The sequence below is a fragment of the Cetorhinus maximus genome, chromosome 11, assembly GCF_964194155.1.
Source record: "Cetorhinus maximus chromosome 11, sCetMax3.hap1.1, whole genome shotgun sequence".
NCBI lineage: Eukaryota > Metazoa > Chordata > Chondrichthyes > Lamniformes > Cetorhinidae > Cetorhinus > Cetorhinus maximus.
In genome coordinates this window covers 8,631,841-8,653,524 of record NC_135889.1, presented here as the reverse complement: position 1 = coordinate 8,653,524, position 21,684 = coordinate 8,631,841, and the positions used below count along the sequence as shown (strand labels likewise).

Sequence of the window (21,684 nt, the reverse complement as noted above, 5' to 3'; positions counted from 1 at the left end):
AGAGTATGGAGGCACTGGAGAATGTGAAAAAATTATTTACAAGGATGATACTAGAACTGCAAGGTTGTACATATCAGGAATGGATAAGCAGGTTGGGTTTCTTTTCTCTTGAAAAGAGAAGGCTGAGGGATCTCATTATGAAAGGTTTTGATAGAGTAGATGCAGAGGGAGCATTTCCATTTGTGAAGAAGAATGAAAGTAGGCATAGATTAGTACAGCACAGAAGGAAACTATTTGGTCCATCAAATCTGTGCTGACATTTTTGAAAGATCCAGTTAGGCACACTCCCTGCTCTTTCCCCATAGCCCTGACACTTTTTTTCCCTCGTTCAAGCATTTACCCAATTTCATCTTGAAGGCTAGTAATGAATCTGTATCCACCATCATATCTGGCAGTGCATTCTAAATTCCAACCACTCATTGCATGAAAAAAGTCTTTTGCGTTGTCTCTGGTTCTTTCACCAATCATCTTATATCTGTGTGCTCTCATTATTGATCCTTCACCACCGCAAACAGTTCCTCTTTATTTATTTTACCTAAACCCTTCACGATTTTAAATCCCTCTAGAACCTTCTCTTCTTTAAAGACAAAAAATCCAATTTCTCTGGTCTATCCACGTAACTGTAATCCTTCATCTTTAGAACCAGTCAGTAAATCTTTTCTGTTGCCTCTTCACAGTCTTCACATCCTCCTGAGGCCATTATTAGATGGTCACCTAGAAATCGAATTGGGAATTCAGAAGTTTCTTTACCCAGAGAGTGGTGAGAATGTGGAACTCACTTCCACAGGGAATAGCTGAGGCAAATAATATCAATGCATTTAAGAGGAAGCTAGATAAGCATACAAGGGAGAAATAAATAGACAGTTATGTCAGTAATTTATATTTATGTAGCACCTTCAAGGTAATAAAATGTCCCAAGGTGCTTCACAGGAGGCTATAAGGCAGAATTAGACTAAATTAAACATCAAGGCACATAAGACAATATTAGGACAGATGGCCAAAAACTTGGTCAAAGAAGTAGGTTTCAAAGAATGTCTTAAATGAAGAATGAGAGGTAGAGAGGGAAAGATTTAGTGAAAGAACTCCAGAGCTTACGGTCTAGGCAATTAAAGATGCGGCCACCAATGATGGAGCAATTAAAATCGGTGATGCCGAAGAGGTCAGAATTAGATGAGTACGGATACCTCGAAGGGTTTTGGGGATGGAGGATATTACAGAGATAGGGAGGGCCATGAAGGAATTAGAAAACAAGGGTGAGAGTTTTAAAATCAAGGCATTGCTTGACCAGGAGCCAATGTAGATCAGCGAGCACAGAGGTGATAAGTGAATGTGATTTAAATGCGAGTAAGGGCACAGGCAGCAGAGTTTTGGATGACCTCAAGTTAGATAGAGGTGCAATTAGAAGGATGGGAGGAGACGAGTGGAGCATAAACACTGGCATGGAAGGGTTAGGCTGAATGGCCTGTTTCCGTGCTGCATATATTAGATAATATGATGTAATTCTCCGAATCCTGCTTTTGTATCCTTTACTTCACTTTGACATGGAATCAAATATTCTGACACTTCCTGGTTCAGGCTCTGCACTGCTTACTAACAATTCTTTAATCTGACTGCATATAATCACTTGTCTTCTACACAAGTCCCAGGTGCTCTGTGGAGGGCCCTGTGCCATTCTGGCTCCCTAATTTACAGCAAGTTTCAATGCATTCCAAATCCTTAATTCGCTCCATCCTGCATTCAAATTCACGTTTGAGATGGAACAGTCTTACTCATTCCCTTGTTCAACATGCCAGATCAGATCACTGTTCACTGTGTTTCATGCAAACTCGCAAATGGGCCAATGGTCACCACTTTCAGACCTGAAAAGTGCTTGGCCTACCTTAAACAACCCTGGAAAGGCAAAGTATCTCAAAAATTTAGGCAAGTTAAGCAAGCCGTTTCATGCTGCTACTATGCAGTGGTTACGCAAGTGGTATTTTCCACTAACAAAACGCTGCCATCAGTTCAAAAAGACCTTCTGCCTACCACACAGTTGAACAGCATCATGTATGAATTTCAGTGCTGGTGCAATGTCAGATATGTAGTCCCTACATCCCAGTGGCTGGCTGATCAAATCAAACAGCACATTCCTTCGATTGTTTGTAATAGGCAGAATACAGGCTGCACTCAACAAGCCCGTGCTTGCAACTCTTTTGAGTACAATCACAGTTCTTGGTTTCCAGGAGTGGGACATGAACCCACAACCCTCTGATTCAAAGGCGAGGGTGCTATGGACTGAGCCACAGCTGACACTGTGCTTGCAAAATGCAAAACAAAACATCTACTGTTGAAAGCTATTCTGTGATTGTTTAGCAAGTGCTGCCCAATCAACCAATTTAAGATAATCAGTCGAGCTCATAACATGGCTCATTTACACTTGCTAGAAGCAACATACATTCATACCCAGGGACCCTCTCCTCTGCAAATAAAAGGATGTTCAAGCTTTGTGCTTTTTTTGAATTTATCCAGAAGCTTGAGGGGCCTATAGTTCCCCATTGCTTTCTCCATGGCAACACCTTGGTCAATCAGAGTCGACTTGTCAGCTAATCCGCACCGCTTTTCTCCTGTAGTATAAATTGCTGTGATCGTTTGAAATCTGGCATTCTTGCATTTGTCCTGATGAGTGCAAGATGAAAAGCTTCGGCAACCGGTGTCTCTCTTCAGCAATATTCCAATGTAAAATCTCGCAGAAAGTCTGCGAGCAACCAAGTGAAATGAATGAATGGCACAATTTGTTCGCCACCAGGGCAGAATCTGGCCCAATGTAGGCAAGAACCCAAAAATACATGAATATGGCATAATTAAGATAAATAGTTCATTTATAAAGAATATCTCATCAATATTCGACAACAAAATCCCCCAAGCCTGATTTCCAAGTAGCTCAATTCTGTCCAAGATTTTACATGAATGGTCAAATGATACAGAGTAACTCAAATACATGAACCAGCTGTAGGTTTTATCATGTGCTGGCCTGTGCACTTTTTGAACTGGTCTGAGTAGTTTCCTGACAACTTCCAAAGGAGGTTCTGTTGCAGTGTTGTACAAATGATATGTTGCTGAACCAAACTATTTTTCCTTTGACCATGCAGAATTGCTCCATAGAATTTTAGCTTCTGGATTGTGTGCTGTGAAAAAATTGCAGTGTAGTGCTCATATTTCTTAAGACAGACATCCTGCATAAGCTATCATTTGCACTGAAGCCAAGGGTTATAGATGTTAGAGCAGAGAATTGGAGTAATTTACGTCTTTTACCCCTGTGCACTGAAGTGAAGGACACATTAAAGTGCTAAACACTGAAACAAAGTCCTTTGTTAGGCGTGTCTGGCTTATGCACACTGGACCATAAATATATAAAACCAACTACGATCTGCGCGCTGCAAGTTCAGAAGGACGCAAGATAATAGAAAATATCACTCAAATGGGCAAAATTCCTTGGTAATAGTTTGAGCCATTAAAATATATCCAAAATTGTTCATCTTTGGGAAGCCTATATCTTTTTTTTTTTAAAACAGAGCCTCTTTAGGCAGCATGTACAATTGCTGCCTACAGATTCGGTGATAAGTTGGACTGTACTGTATTTCAAACACTGTTAATCAGAGAGCTGTCAGCTTGCATGTCATCTAGAGCACAGAACAGGAAAGTAATGGTACAATTGGACACAGGTCAGCAACTCATTCAATAAAGGCATATTTTTAAAACTGTCATACATTGGGCAGAAGCCATGTTGTCTAAATGCCAAACTGCCTGTGCCTCCACACTGCCCTTTGCATTGACAAAACATTTTTTATCTGCAAATCTTGACATTTAATTTATTGTTTTTAAATGCTGGATTCATATTAGTATTGCATCTTGGATTGTGATCATGCTATATTAAGTTTTGCTCGCCGAATCACCTCTCTCCCACTCCACCACAAACCCGTTCACTCCCCTAGTCCCAACACCTATTGATAACATCAATCCTATTACTTCATTTTTAGAATCAGCAACTTCTCCAAATAAAGCCTTGCTATTCATATTTCGTGTATAGAATGCGGTGCTTCCACTTTTTAAAACTCATCTCTCTGGATATACTTGTGGCAAAACCCATTCCCAAACTAGGATTCAGGTGCTTTGCTCCCAGCCATCAACCAATGCCACTTTGTCACTGGTGGTAGGGCAGGAAAAGGTGAACTGGCATCTTCTGTCACCTTAAGGATAGGCCTGAAATTCATGGGAGAACATTTATTTTGTGGGCAAGAGTGTCACTGAATTGTATTTTTAAAAAATCATTGACATTGTATATTTGAATATCAATTTAGCACTCAATATCTCAAAAATTACCAAATACCCAAGAACCCAATTCTGCCACTATGCTCTTCTCTATTTGACCACTTAAAAAAAGTCTGACAAGGCTGGCAGAGTTTTGACCTCCAATCAAGCAATGCTTAGTCATACTTTCATCCAATGTAACAGAATAGTGACTTTGCAGTTTTGAATGAGTCTTTTCCACAGTAGTTAATAAACAGACAGGGCCCAAACTTCAATCTCCAAGCAGACCTCAGTCAACTTTCAAAATCAAAGCTCAGGAGTTAAACATTCATGACATTTCAGTAAGTTCAGCCATAATTTAACTGAATGGCTCGAGAGACTGAATGGCTTACTTTAGCTCCTACATTACACTCGCACCAACAATGTTCATTCACAAGGATGCAGTGAATTTGTCCACTTTGGCAGGAAGAATAGACAAACAGTATACTATTTAAATGGAGACAGATTACAGAACTTAGTGGTACAGGGGGATCTGGATATCCTGGTACATGAATCAAAAGAAGTTAGTATGCAGGTAAAGCAAGTGATTTGGAAGGCAAATGCAATGTTGGAATTTATTATATGAATGGAATATAAAAGTGGTGAAGTTTTACTGCAGCTGTACAAGGCTTTGGTGAGACCACATCTATGTATAGTTTTGGTCTCCTTACTGAAAGGTATAATTATGTTCGAAGCAGTTCAGAGAAGGTTCACTCAATTCATTTCTGGGGTGAGGGGCTTATCTTATGAGGAAGGGTTGAGCAGGTTGGGCCTGTACCCATTGGAGTTTAGAAGATTGAGAGGTGATCCTATTGAAACATGATATCCTGAGGGGATTTGATTGAGTAGATACCAGGAGAATGTTTCAACTTGTGGAGGAGACACAGTTTAAGAATAAGAGGCCCACTGTTTAAGGAGGAGATGGGGAGAATTTTTTCTCCGAGGGTTGTTAGTTTGTGGAATTCTCTGTCCCAGAAAGCATTGCAGACTGGGTCATTGAATCTATTCAAGGCAAAGTTAGTTAGATTTTTGATAGACAAGGGGAGTCAAGGATTATGGAAGGGCAGATGGCAAGTGGAGTTGAAACCACAACCAAATCAGCCATGATCTTATTGAATGACAGAGCAGGCACGAAGGGCTGAATGGCCTACTCCTGCTCTTATGTTCCTAACCAGCCCTCCCTTATTCATTGTCTTATCTTGGACAAGTAGTTACAGCGTGAGCCTGATCAAAACTGGCTCACTGAGGGAAATTCCTTCCTTTTCTCTCACTAATGCCATCCTGCACAGTTACATATTTCATCATGTGCTCAACCTAAATACCTAGAAAGACTTGAAAAATTGTGGCCTTTTTCAGAAAAGGGAGGGTAAGAGAGAGAAGCTAAAAAATGTTTTGAAGATAATTAAAGGCTTCAGGAGGGCAAATAATAATGGATTGCTTGCATTAGTTGATGAATTATTAGAATAAATGTTTTCACACAAAGGGTTATTAGAGTATGAGATGTTTGTTCTACAAGCAGCTATGAAGTCAAAACATAATTTACAAAGAAATTGGTTAAGTAATTGAATCAGAAAACATAAAAGAATACAGGAAAATTTGATTAAAATAGCTAGCTCAGGTACAAGTTAGCAATGGAATATGTGATGGCTAAATAACCTCCTTCTCTACCTTTAATTTCTAGGATGAGGAGCAATAGAGTGAGGATCAATAGAAGGTGGTACTAAGCAATGTACGGAGAAGGAAGCAAGAGGAGAATCAATAAGGTATGTTCATTCATGGCTAAAGTACTTGAGATATGCTAAGATATGATTTAGAGATAAGTGCCACATTGTCTCCAAAAGACCCAGGAGAGATTCACCTGCCCTTAAGCGTCAGAAAAAGAACCTGGATGAGTCTCAAGAAACTTTAGGTGAGCTTTGATGATAAGAAGCATTGGAGAAGCTGCAAACTTTTACAGGCTAGTTGTGGGTGCGTGGGTTTTGTGGGGGGGGTGGGGTGTGAAGGAGAGACAGAGTTGACTTTAGAAATTGAATCTTTGAACTCCTTACATACCCAGGGTGAGGATGTTGGTTGTTGGAGAGAATGGTCAGAGAAGTTGGCTTCTTGTGGAGATGATCAGCCAGGGGTAGACTGCTGCAATTGGACTGACACAGGTTCTGGATAATACATTGTGTACATTCCTGCCATATTGATGGCTTTAATCTAGAGTGTCATATATGCAATGGCCACCTGATTAAGACTGCAAAGTATGTTCAAAGCATTTAAAAGGTCGGCAACTCTATAGGATTCTCCATCCATCCCCACACAGAAGATCTTATTTGTGCACGAAGACCCATCTCCACACAGAATATTCTATTTGTACATGAAGAATGAATAAGAGAAAGAATTATACCCATTCTACTATGTGAAAAATACCAAAATATTTCAAATAAATTGAAGCTTTATTTATATGGTATTTAATAATCAAAAATACTCAACTTCTTCTAAATAAGAGAATCCTAAAAATATAATGCCATGAATATCTGAACCTACCAATGCTTTACAACCATATGTGCCCAAGTGGTGATCAGTATACCTCAAACAGGTTTCAACATATAATGGTTATAGAATCAGAGTGCTTGCGCATCCGCAAACAATTCCCACACTTGTGCCTTCACTCCTTCCTCTCCCTCTCAGAGCTATGACGGGTTCCTCTTGTCCACATCTTCTACCCCAACTGTCTCCACCACCAAATACAGCTTCCCCCACCCTCCCCTCCCAGCATATATTCGTGAAACCCTGATTGATTCTTCCATCACCCCCAGCATCAGAACCCTTCTCATGCAAGTGCAGGAGATGCAATATCTGCCCTTTCATCTCCTTTCTTCCCACCATCCAAGTCCCCAAATACTTCTTCCAGGTGAAACAACAATTCACTTGAACTTCTTTCAATTTAATATACTGTACTCGCTGCTCACAATGTGGTCTCTCTCTACATTTGGACAACCAAATGCAGATGTGATCAGTTTGCTGCACAACTCTGTTCAGACTGCAAGTATGACCCTAAGCTTTGGATCACTTGCGATTTTAAATCTCTGTCCCAATCCCACTGTGACCTCAGCCTCAAACACTGTTCAATGAAGTTCAAGAGACGCTCAAGGAACACCACCACTTCAGAACCTTCGGGACTTGGCAGTGACTTCAACAATTTCAGATCATAACCACTGCCCCTTTTTATTGGACAGCAGGTGCTGGTAATGGTTCGTCTGTTGCCATTTACAGCTCCTCCAGACCAGTGGTTTTCAAATTCAGATCCACAGAGATCCTCCAGTGGGGAGGACTGGCCTTACAGGCAGGCGTGGTTTCTAAACTTACTGATGATACGAAGATAGGTAGGAAAGTAAGTTGTGAAGAGGGCATAAGGAAGCTACAAAAGGATATTGATAGGTTAGGTGAATGGGCAAAGATCTGGCAAATGGAGTATAATGTGGGAAAATCTGAGGTTGTCCATTTTGGCAGGACAAAAAAAAATTATCTAAATGGTGAGAGATTGCAGAGCTCTGAGATGCAGAGGGATCTGGGTGTCCGAGTGCATGAATTGCAAAAGGTTAGCATGCAGGTGCAGCACATAATTAACAAAGCTAATAGAATGTCATCATTTATTGTGAAGGGAATTGAATACAAGAGTGGGGAGATTATGCTTCAGTTATTCAGGGCATTGGTGAGACCACATCTCGAGTACTGTGAACAGTATTGGTCTCCTTATTTAAGGAAAGATGTAAATGCATTGGAAGCAGTTTAGAGAAGGTTTACTAGACTAATACCTGGAATAAGCGGGTTGTCTTATGAGGAAAAGCTAAACAGGCTAGGCTTGTATCCGCTGGAGTTTAGAAGAGTAAGAGGCGACTTGATTGAAACCTTCAAAGTCCTGAGGGGTCTCGACAGAGTGGATGTGGAGAGGATGTTTCTTGTGGGAGAATCGAGAGCTTGGGGCCACTGTTTAAAAATAAGGGATCGCCCATTTAAGACAGAGGTGAGGAGAAATTTTTCTGAGGCTTGCGGGACTTTGGAATTCTCTTCCTCAAAAGGTGTTTGAGGCAGAGTCTTTGAATATCTTTAAGGCAGAAGTAGATAGATTCTTGATAAGCAAGGGTGTGAAAGGTTATCGGGGTAGGCAGGAATGTGAAGTTGAGGTTAAAATGAGATCAGCCATGATTTTGAATTGAATGGGCATTATTGAATGACAGAGCAGACTCGAGGGGCAGAGTGGCCTACTCCTAATTAATATGTTCATCTTTCTGACCCCTTTCCCTGTCTCCGTTCTACATGGAAACTGTTACATCTCTAACTTTTTACTTAAAACTGTTACATTTCAAACACTTCCTGCAGTGACTACACCAGTGCTTCCCAAGTATTTTCCCGGTGTGACCCCATTTTAATGTTTCAGGTTTCCATGTGACCCTGGTGTCATGAAGCTATTAATGTACATAATATTTTGGAAAATATTTTTCTTTTAAAATAGAGGTTTAATCTGTGAGTGTGTCTTAATTGGATTAAAGACAGCTAGTCTGGGTGCTTTGATGTGTACTAGTTTTGATATGTGAGAGAGATAGCGTGCATTTGCATTTTTTGAATAGAGCAGTCAAGGAGTGGGGTGAAAACTCGACACCTATCTAGCAGATACCAAGCCCATATGTTTATATTACTAACAAAGTTGGTACTATGAAAGGGGTTTTATTGTTAGAGGGGCTTAGTTCAGAGGCTGGTGAGACAATGAGAATTTGAATTTTGAATTCAGTAAGTGGTGGTGGGTATAACTTCAGCAGTTTTCAGGTGTGCAGAGCAGAGGCAAAGTGAGATCAAAAGGCAGCTGTAAGCCTCCAGCTGGCTCCACAGCAACCAAAGTGAAAAGAACCTCATCTTCCGACTAGGCACTTTACAGCCTTCCGGGCTGAATATTGAATTCAACAACTTTAGATCTTAAACTCCCCCTCACCCCCATCCCCACCCCGTTTCTTCCCCCTCCCCCTTTTTATTCAATAATTTATATAGATTCTTCTTTTCCCACCTATTTCCATTATTTTTAAATCTAAAACTAAAACTTTGTTAGTCTTTCCACCCTACCCCTACTAGAGCTGTACCTTGAGTATCCTGCCATCCATTCTTAATTAGCACTTTTCTTAGATAATATCACCACCTTCAACACCTCTTTAATCCTTTTGTCTGTGACATCTTTTGATTATCTTCTCCTATCACTGCTTGCTTATCCCCACAACCACCCCACCCTCAACTTCTCTCTCCCCCCACCTTAGACCAGCTTATATTTCACCTCTCTCCTAACTATACTTCAGTTCTGCCGAAGGGTCGTGAGGACTCAAAACGTCAACTGATTTCTTCTCCACCGATGCTGCCAGGCCTGCTGAGTTTTTCCAGGTAATTCTGTTTTTGTTTTGAAAAGAACCTCATTTTGAATTTGTAAGATGAAAATGATTTGCCTGGTGCCTGGTTAAGTCCATGGGTTGCTGCTGCCTTAACGGAGATTAGTTTGGGAATTTGTTAAAAGTTATGATAGTAGTAATTTGTAGACATATATATATATATATATATATATATTTTTAAACCTGTGTAAATTAATAAAATGTTTCATTCAGTTTACTGTAAAACCTCGAGAACGGATGGTCTGATTCCTGAATTTAGAGTCGCATCTCAAACATCACACTTAAAATTATAGGTTATGACAGTTGTTTAAAGTTTCCCTCTGGGGTTTTTAAATAACTCTGCTTTACCAACTGCATCGGTCATAACACCTGCTGAGCACCTGGGGGAATGTTTTGGCTCCTCAGTGAGTTGTGGGGGAGGGGGCTTCGCTCCACTGTGGGCTGTAACCCACCGTTTGGGAAGCCTTGAACGACATTACTTCATGAACTATAAAGCACTTTGGAATATCTGGTGGTTGTGAAAGGTGCCATAGAAATGCAAGATTCTTTATCCCCCCCCCACCCAGTTCTGACAAAATATCAATTTGTTTGGTCTACTAAGCATTTCCAGCATTTTCTCTTTTCATCTCAGTTCTTGCTGCTTGATGGATATTTCCACCCAAAGGGTTCTTGTCCAACATGTTAATTTTTAAATTCATTTCAACCTTAGAAGATCTATAGAAGCTGAAATGTTCTGACAGTTCTGTGCATTAGCAGCAGAGCACGTGATCTTTTGGTAACATTAAATATTGCACTGTTTCAGCCAGATAGTATTAATTATCACTGCAAGAATGTATGTACCTTCAGAGTTTCCCTAGAATTATGTCACAATATGAAAACCCACTGCTTAATAAAAATAATTATAATAGGTATATAGCATACATGGTGGATATATTAGCTCTTACACAATGAGTTGTGGGACCAAATTCAGCTAATCAAATCAATTAGTAAAGCAACAATGATCAAATATAACAGTGACAGAAGAAAGTTTTTTTTTAAAAACGTTTGAGTAATCTACTTTAATCTCCTGAAATGGCCACAAAAGGAATGTTTGAAACACTGATGTTTGCTTGAATAGTGCTTCATGAAAATTTAAAATAGTAAGTTTGAGAGCTGATGTATTCGATTTCCCTTCAGAGGGCTAATTTGGAATTGATAGTCCTTTGGAAACGCCTCACATACAGGAAATGTGAACCTATAAAGACCAGAGTGATAAGCCTGTTCTACATTAGAACAGTGACCACATTTCAAAAATACTTTATTGGCTGTGACATGCTATGGCTGTGAAAGGCACTATATAAATGCAAGTTTTCTTTCTTTCTGCAAATCATATACCAATCACCCTAAAATAAAGATCCTCCTCACCTTAAATGAATTCATCTATTTATAAATTCCTCGTGATTCAAATATGGCAAGTTGTTTTCTGTACCTGAGAATTCTATGACCCCTGCCAATAAAGGAGACACGGGCCTCGGTATTAACACCCTATGACGGATGGGGAGGAAGTGCAGGAGAAGGGTTTGAACCCTGAAATACGGGGAACTTCATTCCCAACCCAATGCATACATGCCTGTCTATAATGTGCAGTGTGAGGGCCCCACCTTGGAGAAGCAGGACACTTCATTAACATATTTTAATCAGGCTGCCACAGCACAATTAGAGTCCAATTTAAATTTAACGACTGCCGGGCAAGACTCCCAGGGCTTGGAACACCTGGTTGCTGTTGGTTCCAGTTTCATAGTGTACTCCTGCAATCCAACTACAAAGCACTCTCCCAAAGGTTGTTTGGATGCGGCCTCCTGCTGTAGCGTTTCCCACCTGAATGCCTGCAAGTAAGCTGCCAAGTGGGAAACAGAAGTTACAAAACCAAGAGGTCCAGCCACCAAATTAAGCAGGATCTTTGAGAGTCGCCAGACTCTTCGTCACCTTTCCCCCACTCTCTCCCCATAAATATCAGGCTCATTTTATTTGTGGGAGTTTTATCGTCTCTGGCTATGCGGAGACCTTAAACTGCCATTTAACCAGTTTTCCAAAAAAAGTTGAACAAACCCTGAAAACACTAGCTGGAAAGGGTAGAGGATTTCTTTTCTTCTCCAGATCCAACTGACGTGGATTAATTTCACACAAAATCCATTCTGCGTTCACAATTCAAGTTAATTGCCATGTTTCAACTTCCTCATAAAAACAGGATATTCCCATGTTTCTTTTGATGGGGTGGGGAACATTTAACGATTTTAGTTTTGCTGAAGTATAATGTTGAAGACAATTCCTCTCATTATAGATATAACTCAAAGAGTCCTAAAGGGAAGCAAACCAAGATCAGAAGGAGAAAGCACGGGCAGGGAATGTTTGCAAAAACGTTGGTCACAGATACATTAATCAAGCCATGCTCTGAGCTGGGTAGTGCAGTGACGGAACAGGATCATGGCTACAGGCCCATACAACCTTTTCTAAAACTGGTCACAAATTTCTCCATTAGATTTTTCCTCAGATCTGACTGAATGGCCCGTATCAGGTCACCAATTAGCAAATTCTCAGCTTTATCACCTTGACTGCTGACAGTCTTATAAGCTACACCAATGTACCTCCTTCAAGCAAAGCTTTAAGATCTACTACAGGGCTGTAAGTTTTTTTTTCCACTTTGCAACGTTTGCATAAACTCAGTGTAGATTAAAGTAATACAGTGGCTTGAATCACGTGATGTGTTCTATACAGACTGCAACATACCCTTGTCAAAGCTGGTGCGATAAGATGGTTAAATGCTTGCCATATCTTTTAATCAATGAAAGGAAATAATAAACTGTAATTCTATGACAAAGAGGTAGAATATAGTTATTTCATGTCTGCTGTCCCACTGATGTAGGGATACGGAATGAGGTTAGACAGTCCAATAGTGTTGAAAATATGATCATTTGTGTATTCAAGTAGAACTAATTTTCCAGTGAGATATTTTCTTGTATTTCACAAGATCAGAACTCTACCTAAATAACATCCCAATGTCAAAGCATTTTAATGTCGCAATAAATCGTGAATCCAAAAGTAATCATTGCACTTTTACAACAATATTTTAGTACTATAAAGAAAAGTTGGGAAAGCTCCCTTTTTTACCCATGATTAAATACCTTTGTTCAGGATCATCCCAAAATAAATAAAAAGGATTCACTACGTTCGGTTTTTACAATCTTATTATACTGACATACTCTATTTTTGGACCTTGTGAAGAAAATGTCTTCCTAATATAGCTTCATTGAATGAAATTTGTTCTACAATTTTAGCCACATTTTTAGTAATAGTGATATTGGCTGCAGAACTTTATCAAATTTCTTACATTTACCAAATGCAGTCTTTGAAAAAATAGATGACTGTAGGCACAACCGAGCAAAAGCAGTTGGTCCAGTGTGTGCATGAACACACAGGGAACAAGCTATCTTTTTTCTCCCCCAAGGTGATCTTTTTAATGTAAATGACTCTACTTACCCTTGATTATGCCCTACAGCAGAAATATTGAAATACTTCATTGAAGTATAGAAACACAAAATCCATGTATGTACAACTTAGATAGATATAAGCAAAACTATGTAACCAAGCAGAACATTACTTCATACTTCTGTTAAACTCGGTGCTGTTTTAAAAGCAATATTAGTCAAGATCAACAAGAACAATTTCTCTATGACTATGCTAGGAACTGGCCATATTCATCTCAACTACGAATGATGGTTTGAACATTAGCCAAAACAGACTCCACTGAACTTCTTGTTACATAAGTTATCAGCAAAAATTCTGTAGGTCCCTCACATCACCATGGCTCATTAAATCACATTTGGGCAGAAAACAATTGAAAATGCAATCAGACTGTAAAAATGGCACTGAGGGCAAAGTGTTTTCAAGATAGCACGCATGGAGAAGTTACAAGTATTTTCCCAGAGTTGGAAAAAAGCATGAAAAGGTAAATACTGTGCACCATCTAAGGCATATTAGTGCTGGAAATTTGAACAGCTTAGAAACAATTCAAGTGATACATACCGTAATACTCCATCAAGGATACCCAGAGTACAAAAAGCACGGATTAGATCTAGGTTCTTCCTACTCAGCCACAAAGAAATAAAACCTTGACCTTAAGAGAACTTTGTACACTAACAATGCAAAGTCTCCAGGGTTCCAAACCAACCATTTCAGAAATTATTTTGTGCTAAGCACTGAACCTCCCTAACTTCTGAGCAACCCTTCTCCAAGTCTGATACCTGCAAATTTAAAAAGTAATGCTCCCAACATTTATCCCTGGGGCATCCTACTTATGACCCTCTTGCCTCCAACTCCTCTAACAAGTAAACTTTGCTTTCTAACTTCTAAGCAATTTCTAAGATTTACCCAGGATTCGACAACTTTGCAGTTTAACTGCTGCCCTTGCACTCAAAATGGAATGAAATCCTTTATAGAAATCTAGATACACTACACTGCAAGGTTTACCAACAGCATTTGATTTGGTGCTTCCTCAAATAAATCCAAGAGCTTTGTGAGAAAGGATCTTCCACTTCTGAGGTGATTTTGATTGCAGTTTACAAGATTATCCTTAAATTTGCTCCTGATAATCAAGTACACAATTTTGTACAGAATTAACATCTCTGTGGCAGCATATGTCTTGTTGGTTATCATTTTTATGGGCACCACAAAAGCCAGTTTCACTCTGCTGATGCGTCTTCATAATGATCACCCACGTCTCTCAAATCTCCCTAGCATCACTCTGGGTTAAACATTCTCAATCCTTATAGATCTATTTGTTTTGAGTCTCATCTGTATCTGCCAAAAAAAAAAGACTGGCATTTTCAAACAGTTTTGTTGCTCAAGGTAAGCAGAGTCCTACATATGCAACTGTGTTGGGATGAGAATTAATTGCATAGCTCAGCTGGAGTCATCATGTTTGTTCAACTGTTTCCTTAAACTGAGATTTTTGAAGCTTCTAATGGCAAGGAAAGGGAATTTATTTTTGTACAACAATGCTTAAGTTTTTTTGGACAAGAAACATACTGTACACTCCTTCCAATAAATACTTAATTAATCCTCAGCATCCAAAAACACCTCTTAAATGATTCCCTTGAAAAGTCGTGAGAGATCTTTCAGGGATAGACTTCAGCTTACACAGCTGCTGCTGCCAGTAGTTACTCCTACCATGAGATCTGATGTCATGGTATGTCACGCTCGCCTACCTTGCGGCCTCCTCACCCATTCACTGCAGCTCATCTGCAACCAACCAATCTGCAACAATCTGTGCTTTAAGTCATGTAACTACACCTAGGTCGACCTCTTTCTGTTGCCCTCTGCTTTGCCCTCTCGAAGAGATCTCTGCAGCTTTTCACCGCTGATCAAATGGTTGAAATACTGACGTTTTCACGTCTGGATGTCACTTTTCAGAGTTCTTTTTTGCTCTTGCAATTCAAACCCCCTCTTCATTTGTCTTAATGGTCTGCACATGGAAATTTCAGCATATGTCTTAGCATCACATTTCGAAGGCCTCTTATTTTTTTCCCCACAGATCTTTATTTATTGTCCAGGTGTCTGAGGCATACAGGAAAGTGAATAGGACGTAGCATCTTATGAGTTTTTTTTCCTTGTTACAAGCTCGAGGTTTTCTTGTTGTCAACACATCCCTCATCTGCACAAACTTACTTTTGGCTATCTCTATTCTGCTTCTAACTTCAGCATCACATTTGCCATCTTGTGTAATCATTTGCCCTAAATATACAAACTTATCTACTTGTTCCAGTGTGACACCATCCACTTCAATCTTGACTCTAGTTTCTTCTAATGTATTCCTTCTAACTACCACTGTCTGTGTCTTTTTTGGTGTTCATACTCAATTCATATTCTATTTTAGATTTTCTAGATTTTATTTGATCTACAATATTTTGTAGCGCCTTGAGTTCCATTTGGACAGAATTCACCTTGCTTTCTATTTCACAGAAGCCTATTTGAATGTTTTGAGTTTTGGGATGCTACACAGTTGTCACTGTACAGTACACTGCAGGTAGGGTTTTTTTTTTAAAGACCAAACAGCACAGCTACTGTTTCTCAGAAATACCATCATTGCATTTGTATTTACAGCAGTAATGTACTTCAAATCCCACCAAAAATAGCACAAAATGGAATTAAAAAATCCATTTCAAGAAATCAAAGTGATCTGACTCAAGTTAGTTATCTTTTACTTCATACATCACCCTAAAATATATCTCATTATTAATGACAAATATCAATGCCTGAAGGCTGGAAACCAGACTGCCTGGTGCAGCTATCAATGTACATAGTCTTTAACATCTTCAGTTGCTGAATCCTGTTACTTGGAACCTCATTTGTTACCTTAACCACGCTCCTTTGTGTTGCTTTATTTGCCTTCTACCATTGGTTATTCTGAAGTCTGATTTCTGAAGGTCTGACAGCCTTATCAAATATTTTTTTGCCCTTTAATGAAGTGCCCAAGGCAATGTGCCAATTCATGTGGAAATATGCTCAAAATACATGACTGTGTGTAGAGGGCAGCACCAGCCTCTGGCAGAGATAAATCACTTACACCAGAATGTGATTAATAGCTGGCTGCTCCTCACGAATACAAACAATCCAATGATATGCACAGATGCAGGCTGCCCAATTCATTAAGTTACAAAGTCTTTTCTTTATCTAACATTTATTTTAATTTGGAAAAAAGTTTGTAAATGGCTCTTACACAATTGCCATTTTTGAATTAATGTTAAATAGAACAAGCAAATGACACACATTTTCAGAAGCTCATGGCTGGGCGATTAGGTGGCATATTTAAGCATGCCTACAGGATGACAAACATATCTGCAAAAATGTTCATAGGTTGTACAAATCAGTTAGCCTGAGTGAGGGCACGGTCATTGCAAACAGCTAACTGCAGCACGAGGTTGGGGAGGGGTATGTAGAGGTGGGGGGACGGGGGGGACGCAGGGAGGGAGAAGGAGAAAGGGGAAAGAAAGATGAATCTAACAAATGACACTTACCAATAAAGTGCTAAACTCTATGGATTTTAGATAGGCTTAGCATGATTTCAAATGCTCCTTATGAGATTTTAATTAATTTCCCTTAGAATACCACACAACTCTTCGTGATACAAAGGTTACTGTGAGCTTTAAGAGCTTCAGTCTTGCAACAATTGAAGTCCATTATGTACATTTAAACACGTCGTCATTTATAATTCTTCAACTAAAGCTTAGGATTATGGTCAAAATATCAATGTATGATGTGGTGCCCATCAATTTTGGGTTTTCACAAAACGTCCCTCATTCTCACAAATGATCCTGACCATAGCGATGAAGTGCTGAAGGAATATGGGCAGCCTTATACAGGTTTTAAAAAGTCATATGCAAAGCGTAGCCATGGCACACATGAGGTGCACTTACATACACAATGTCAGATTTGTCAGGAAAAACATTTTTATTAAAATGAGGGAAACATAACATGGGAGGAGAAATCCAAAATCTAACACCACTTTTCAGAGACCACTGCATCCTTCAGATACAGGAATCTCTACCATATGCTGGGCCTTCTTCCAACATTTCAAACTTGCAAAAAGTCCCACAAATAGACCCTTGTCTCTTCAGAACTGAAACATTAACCATTACAGATAAAAGCAAAATACTGCAGATGCTGGAAATCTGAAACAAAAACAAAAATAGCTGGAAAAACTCAACAAGTCTGACAACATCTGTGGAGAGGACAGAGTTAACGTTTCGAGTCCGTATGGCTCTTCATCAAAACTAAAGAGAAATAGAAATGAGGTGAAATATAAGCTGTTTAAGGGGGTGGGACAGGTGGAGCTGGATAGAGGGCCAGTGATAGGTGGAGGCAAAGAAGAGGTTGCCAAAGATGTCACAGACAAAAGGTCAAAGGGGTGTTGACGGTAGTGATATTAGCTAAAGGATGTGCAATTGGTGACATTAAGGGTAGAAAGCAGGATGAGCAAGTGACAGATAGCCCTAGTGGGGGTGGGGTGGGGGGAAGGGATCGAAATAGGCTGAAAGGTAAAACAATGGATAGAAGTAAATTTAAAAATAATAATAGAAATAGGTGGGAAAAGAAAAATATATTTTAAAAATATATTAATTATTAGAAAAAAGGGGATCAGAAAAGGGGTGGGGATGGAGGAGAGGGTTCATGATCTAAAATTGTTGAACTCAATATTCAGTCCGGAAGGCTGTAAAGTGCCTAGTCAAAAGATGAGGTGCTGTTCCTCCAGTTTGTGTTGAGCTTCACTGGAACATTGCACCTATTTCTATTATTATTTTTAAATTTACTTCTATCCATTGTTTTACCTTTCAGCCTATTTCGATCCCTTCCCCCCACCCCACCCGCACTAGGGCCATCTGTCACTTGCTCATCCTGCTTTCTACCCTTAATGTCACCATTGGCACATCCTTTAGCTAATATCACTACTGTCAACACCCCTTTGACCTTTTGTCTGTGACATCTTTGGCAATCTTCCCTTTGCCTCCACCTATCACTGGCCCTCTATCCAGCTCCACCTGTCCCACCCCCTTAAACAGCTTATATTTCACTTCATTTCTATTTCTCTTTAGTTTTGATGAAGAGTCATACGGACTCGAAACGTTAACTCTGTCTTCTTCTCCACAGATGCTGTCAGACCTGCTGAGTTTTTCCAGCTATTTTTGTTTTTGTTTCATAAACCATTACACTTGGCTTCAATAGTACGCCATAGGATTAACAATTAATTAACCTTCATGATAGTGTTACACCCAACACAGCATGAAGCGCCTATCACATTCTCCTGTCCACTCAAAAAGACATTAAAAGGTCAAAAAATCAATTCAAACTTATTTTAAATGCGCTAATTACACAGAAAGGAAGAAGAAACTCAGCAAAATTTAACCATTTAATGTTTTACTGACACAATAATTAAAGTGTAACAAAAAAACAAGAGCACCAAATCTTTGTAGCTTTACAGGATCAATGATGGGTATGAACCCTAACAAGCCCTTTCTTAGCTGCCACTGGAAATGGAAAGTCAAAAACATATAACTGTACTCCTTAGGGAAACCCAACACCTCCGACAATTTTCTGGAATGCAAAAATTAGGTTTCCTCTGAAGGTCAAATCCATTCTTCAGAATGGTCAGGCAGTTAAAATTATTGCAGTTTTTAATCTCAAGACAGTTGACTTCCTTTTAAAACGTTCCCCAGTTCAAGCTTACACACATTAATATTACCAAGAAAAAAAGTCATCACTTGCAACAAACAACCGGTAAATACAGGAAATTTAATCAATCAGGAGCGCTGGTTAAGATAAAGCAATGAACCACAACCCACCCACACCCACAACAACGAATTTCCAGACAGATTCATACATTGGCTTTCTTCCTCACCTCCTGACGCCAAGACAAAAGAACTACATATCAGCCGCAGCATGTAATTTCAATTCACGTTGTAATTTGTAATATTAAAAATATACTACAGAAATATTTTGACAAGTGAAGTTCTACTGTACACATTACTGTTCCTATCACTGGGACCACAAAAATGTTGCATGTGTTCAAACTTCACATTGGTTTTTTCCATCAAATTACTGCCCAGTCAGAAAGAGACCACATCGTCGAGAGGAAGAGAAATTTATCTGCACAAAATGCAAACGTCTTTTGCTTGCTCCAAGTAATACTGCGCCGTCGGTTAGGGAACAGATATCAACTCAATCAACACACCAGAAAACCAGCAGAATTAAAAAGATCTTATGACTTCGGTTGACTCTAATGAAGGTTCCAATATCTCAGTTCCAGGACATCACTGCAGGAGTTCCTCAGGGTAGTGTCCTAGGCCCAACCATCTTCAGTTGCTTCATCAATGGCATTCCTTCCATCATAAGGTCAGAAGTGGGGATGTTTGCTGATAATTGCACAATGTTCAGCATCATTTGAAACTCCTCAGATACTGAAGCAGCCCATGTCCAAATGCAGCAAGACCTGGACAATATCCAGGCTCGGGCTGACAAGTGGCAAGTAACATTCATGCCACACAAGTGCCAGGCAATGATCATCTCCAACAAGAGAGAATCTAACCATCACCCCTTTATATTCAATGGCATTATCATCACTGAAGCCCCTATCAACATACTGGGGGGTTACCATTGACCAGAAACGGAACTGGACTAGCTATATAAATACTGTGGCTACAAGAGCAGGTCAGAATCTAGGAATCCTGTCCCAAGTAACTCACATTCCGACTCCCCAAAGCCTGTCCACCATCTACAAGGCACAAGTCAGGAGTGTGATGGAATACTCCCCACTTGCCTGGATGAGCGCAGCTCCAACAACACTCAAGAAGCTTGACACCATCCAGGGCAAAGCAGCCGCTTGATTGGCACCACAACCACAATCATTCACTCCCTCCACCACCGATGCATAGTAGCCGCAGCAATGTGTACCATCTACAAGAATCCCTGCAGGAATTCATCAGGCCTCCTTAGACACCACCTTCCAAACCCACGCCACTACCATCTAGAAGGGCAAGGGCAGCAGATAGATGGAACACCACCACCTGGAAGCTCCCCCCAAAGTTACTCACCATCCTGACTTGGAAATATATTGCCATTTCTTCACTGTCGCTGGGTCAAAATCCTGGAACTCACTCCCTAACAGCACTGTGGGTGTACCTACGCCACATGGACTGCAGCGGTTCAAGGCGGCAGGTCACCACCACCTTCTCTCAGGTAACTAGGGTTGGGTCAGCCAGCGAAGCCCACATCCCGCGAATGAATAATAATAAAAACAAGTTCCATCCGTAACATAAACTGGTTTGGCAGCTATACCATTGTTGACAGCTGCCAATTTTACACTGGTTTGAAGCTGGGCTGCTGAATATTTTTGGAATTTAACTTGAATTTCAACATCCCCATTTTTCTGTGGGGTGGCCAAATAGCAAATCAAAACACTGAAGCATCATAATTCACCACCCAGCTTCAAAAGCAACTGTAAAAACAGCAGCTCCAATTACAAAGTCAGCTACTGTGTGTTCAGAAATCCTTAACATTTTTCCTTGAAAAAGATTATTGGAGTGATGTTCAGAGAAATATCTGAAGATACAGCCTTGTAGGATTTTATGCCTTTGCATTCAATGGCAATTTTACTGTCAACAATTAACTCCTTTGCTCCGAAGGATAATATCCGTCATCATTTATCACATATGAATTACTTTAGGATGAACCCAGCCGCTATAAGGGGTGGGAACTGTACTTGCTGACTGCAGTGAACATTAACAACATTGTACAGCGAAAGCTTGAGGCAGCATTTGGAGTGATGGCCCAGGTGCCAATGATTATAGCACTCAGCAGGTTTAAAGCTTTCGTCTAGCACTTTTGTTTGGCCATTCGTTTCTTAGTGAATATATCCAATTGAAAGGATATGACTTCAAGGACAGGCAATGTGACTTGACAGCTGGTGGAACCTGACCATCAATTGCTCATGTGGTGGCATCAATTTCCTTGCTTGAACACTAAATCGCTCCCAGCATCTTTCTATCTTACCATCTTCTGAACCTACAATACAAAAACAGCTACAAATGCACAACATATGCTAGCCTGCTGTGTGTTGAACTTAACTTTGTAATAACACCTTCCTGCAGGTCACTACCAATTTTGTCCCAACTGCAGTAATGCTTTTTGTAAAATAAAACTAAAAAAAAAATGTTACAGAAAGGGTACCCGTTGGGACAAATTCAAGAGACATTTCTCAATTGCTTATCAGGGTTTGAATGAAGACAAGCCAGAGAACTATCTACTGTATGGTCAGAAAGTGGAGACTCCACAACTGCCACTCAAAAGCTACAAATTGGACATGCATGTCAAAACTTGATGTTCCTTGGTTTGAGGTGTCATTCACTTTTAA

The 21,684-nt window shown here is 39.9% G+C and overlaps 1 protein-coding gene across 1 annotated transcript in view; it reads right to left on the bottom strand.

Moving 5' to 3' along the window:
• LOC144686374 (double-stranded RNA-specific editase 1-like) overlaps positions 1-21,684 on the bottom strand; it is a 309,081-nt gene that overhangs the window by 120,036 nt on the left and 167,361 nt on the right. The window lies entirely within an intron of this gene.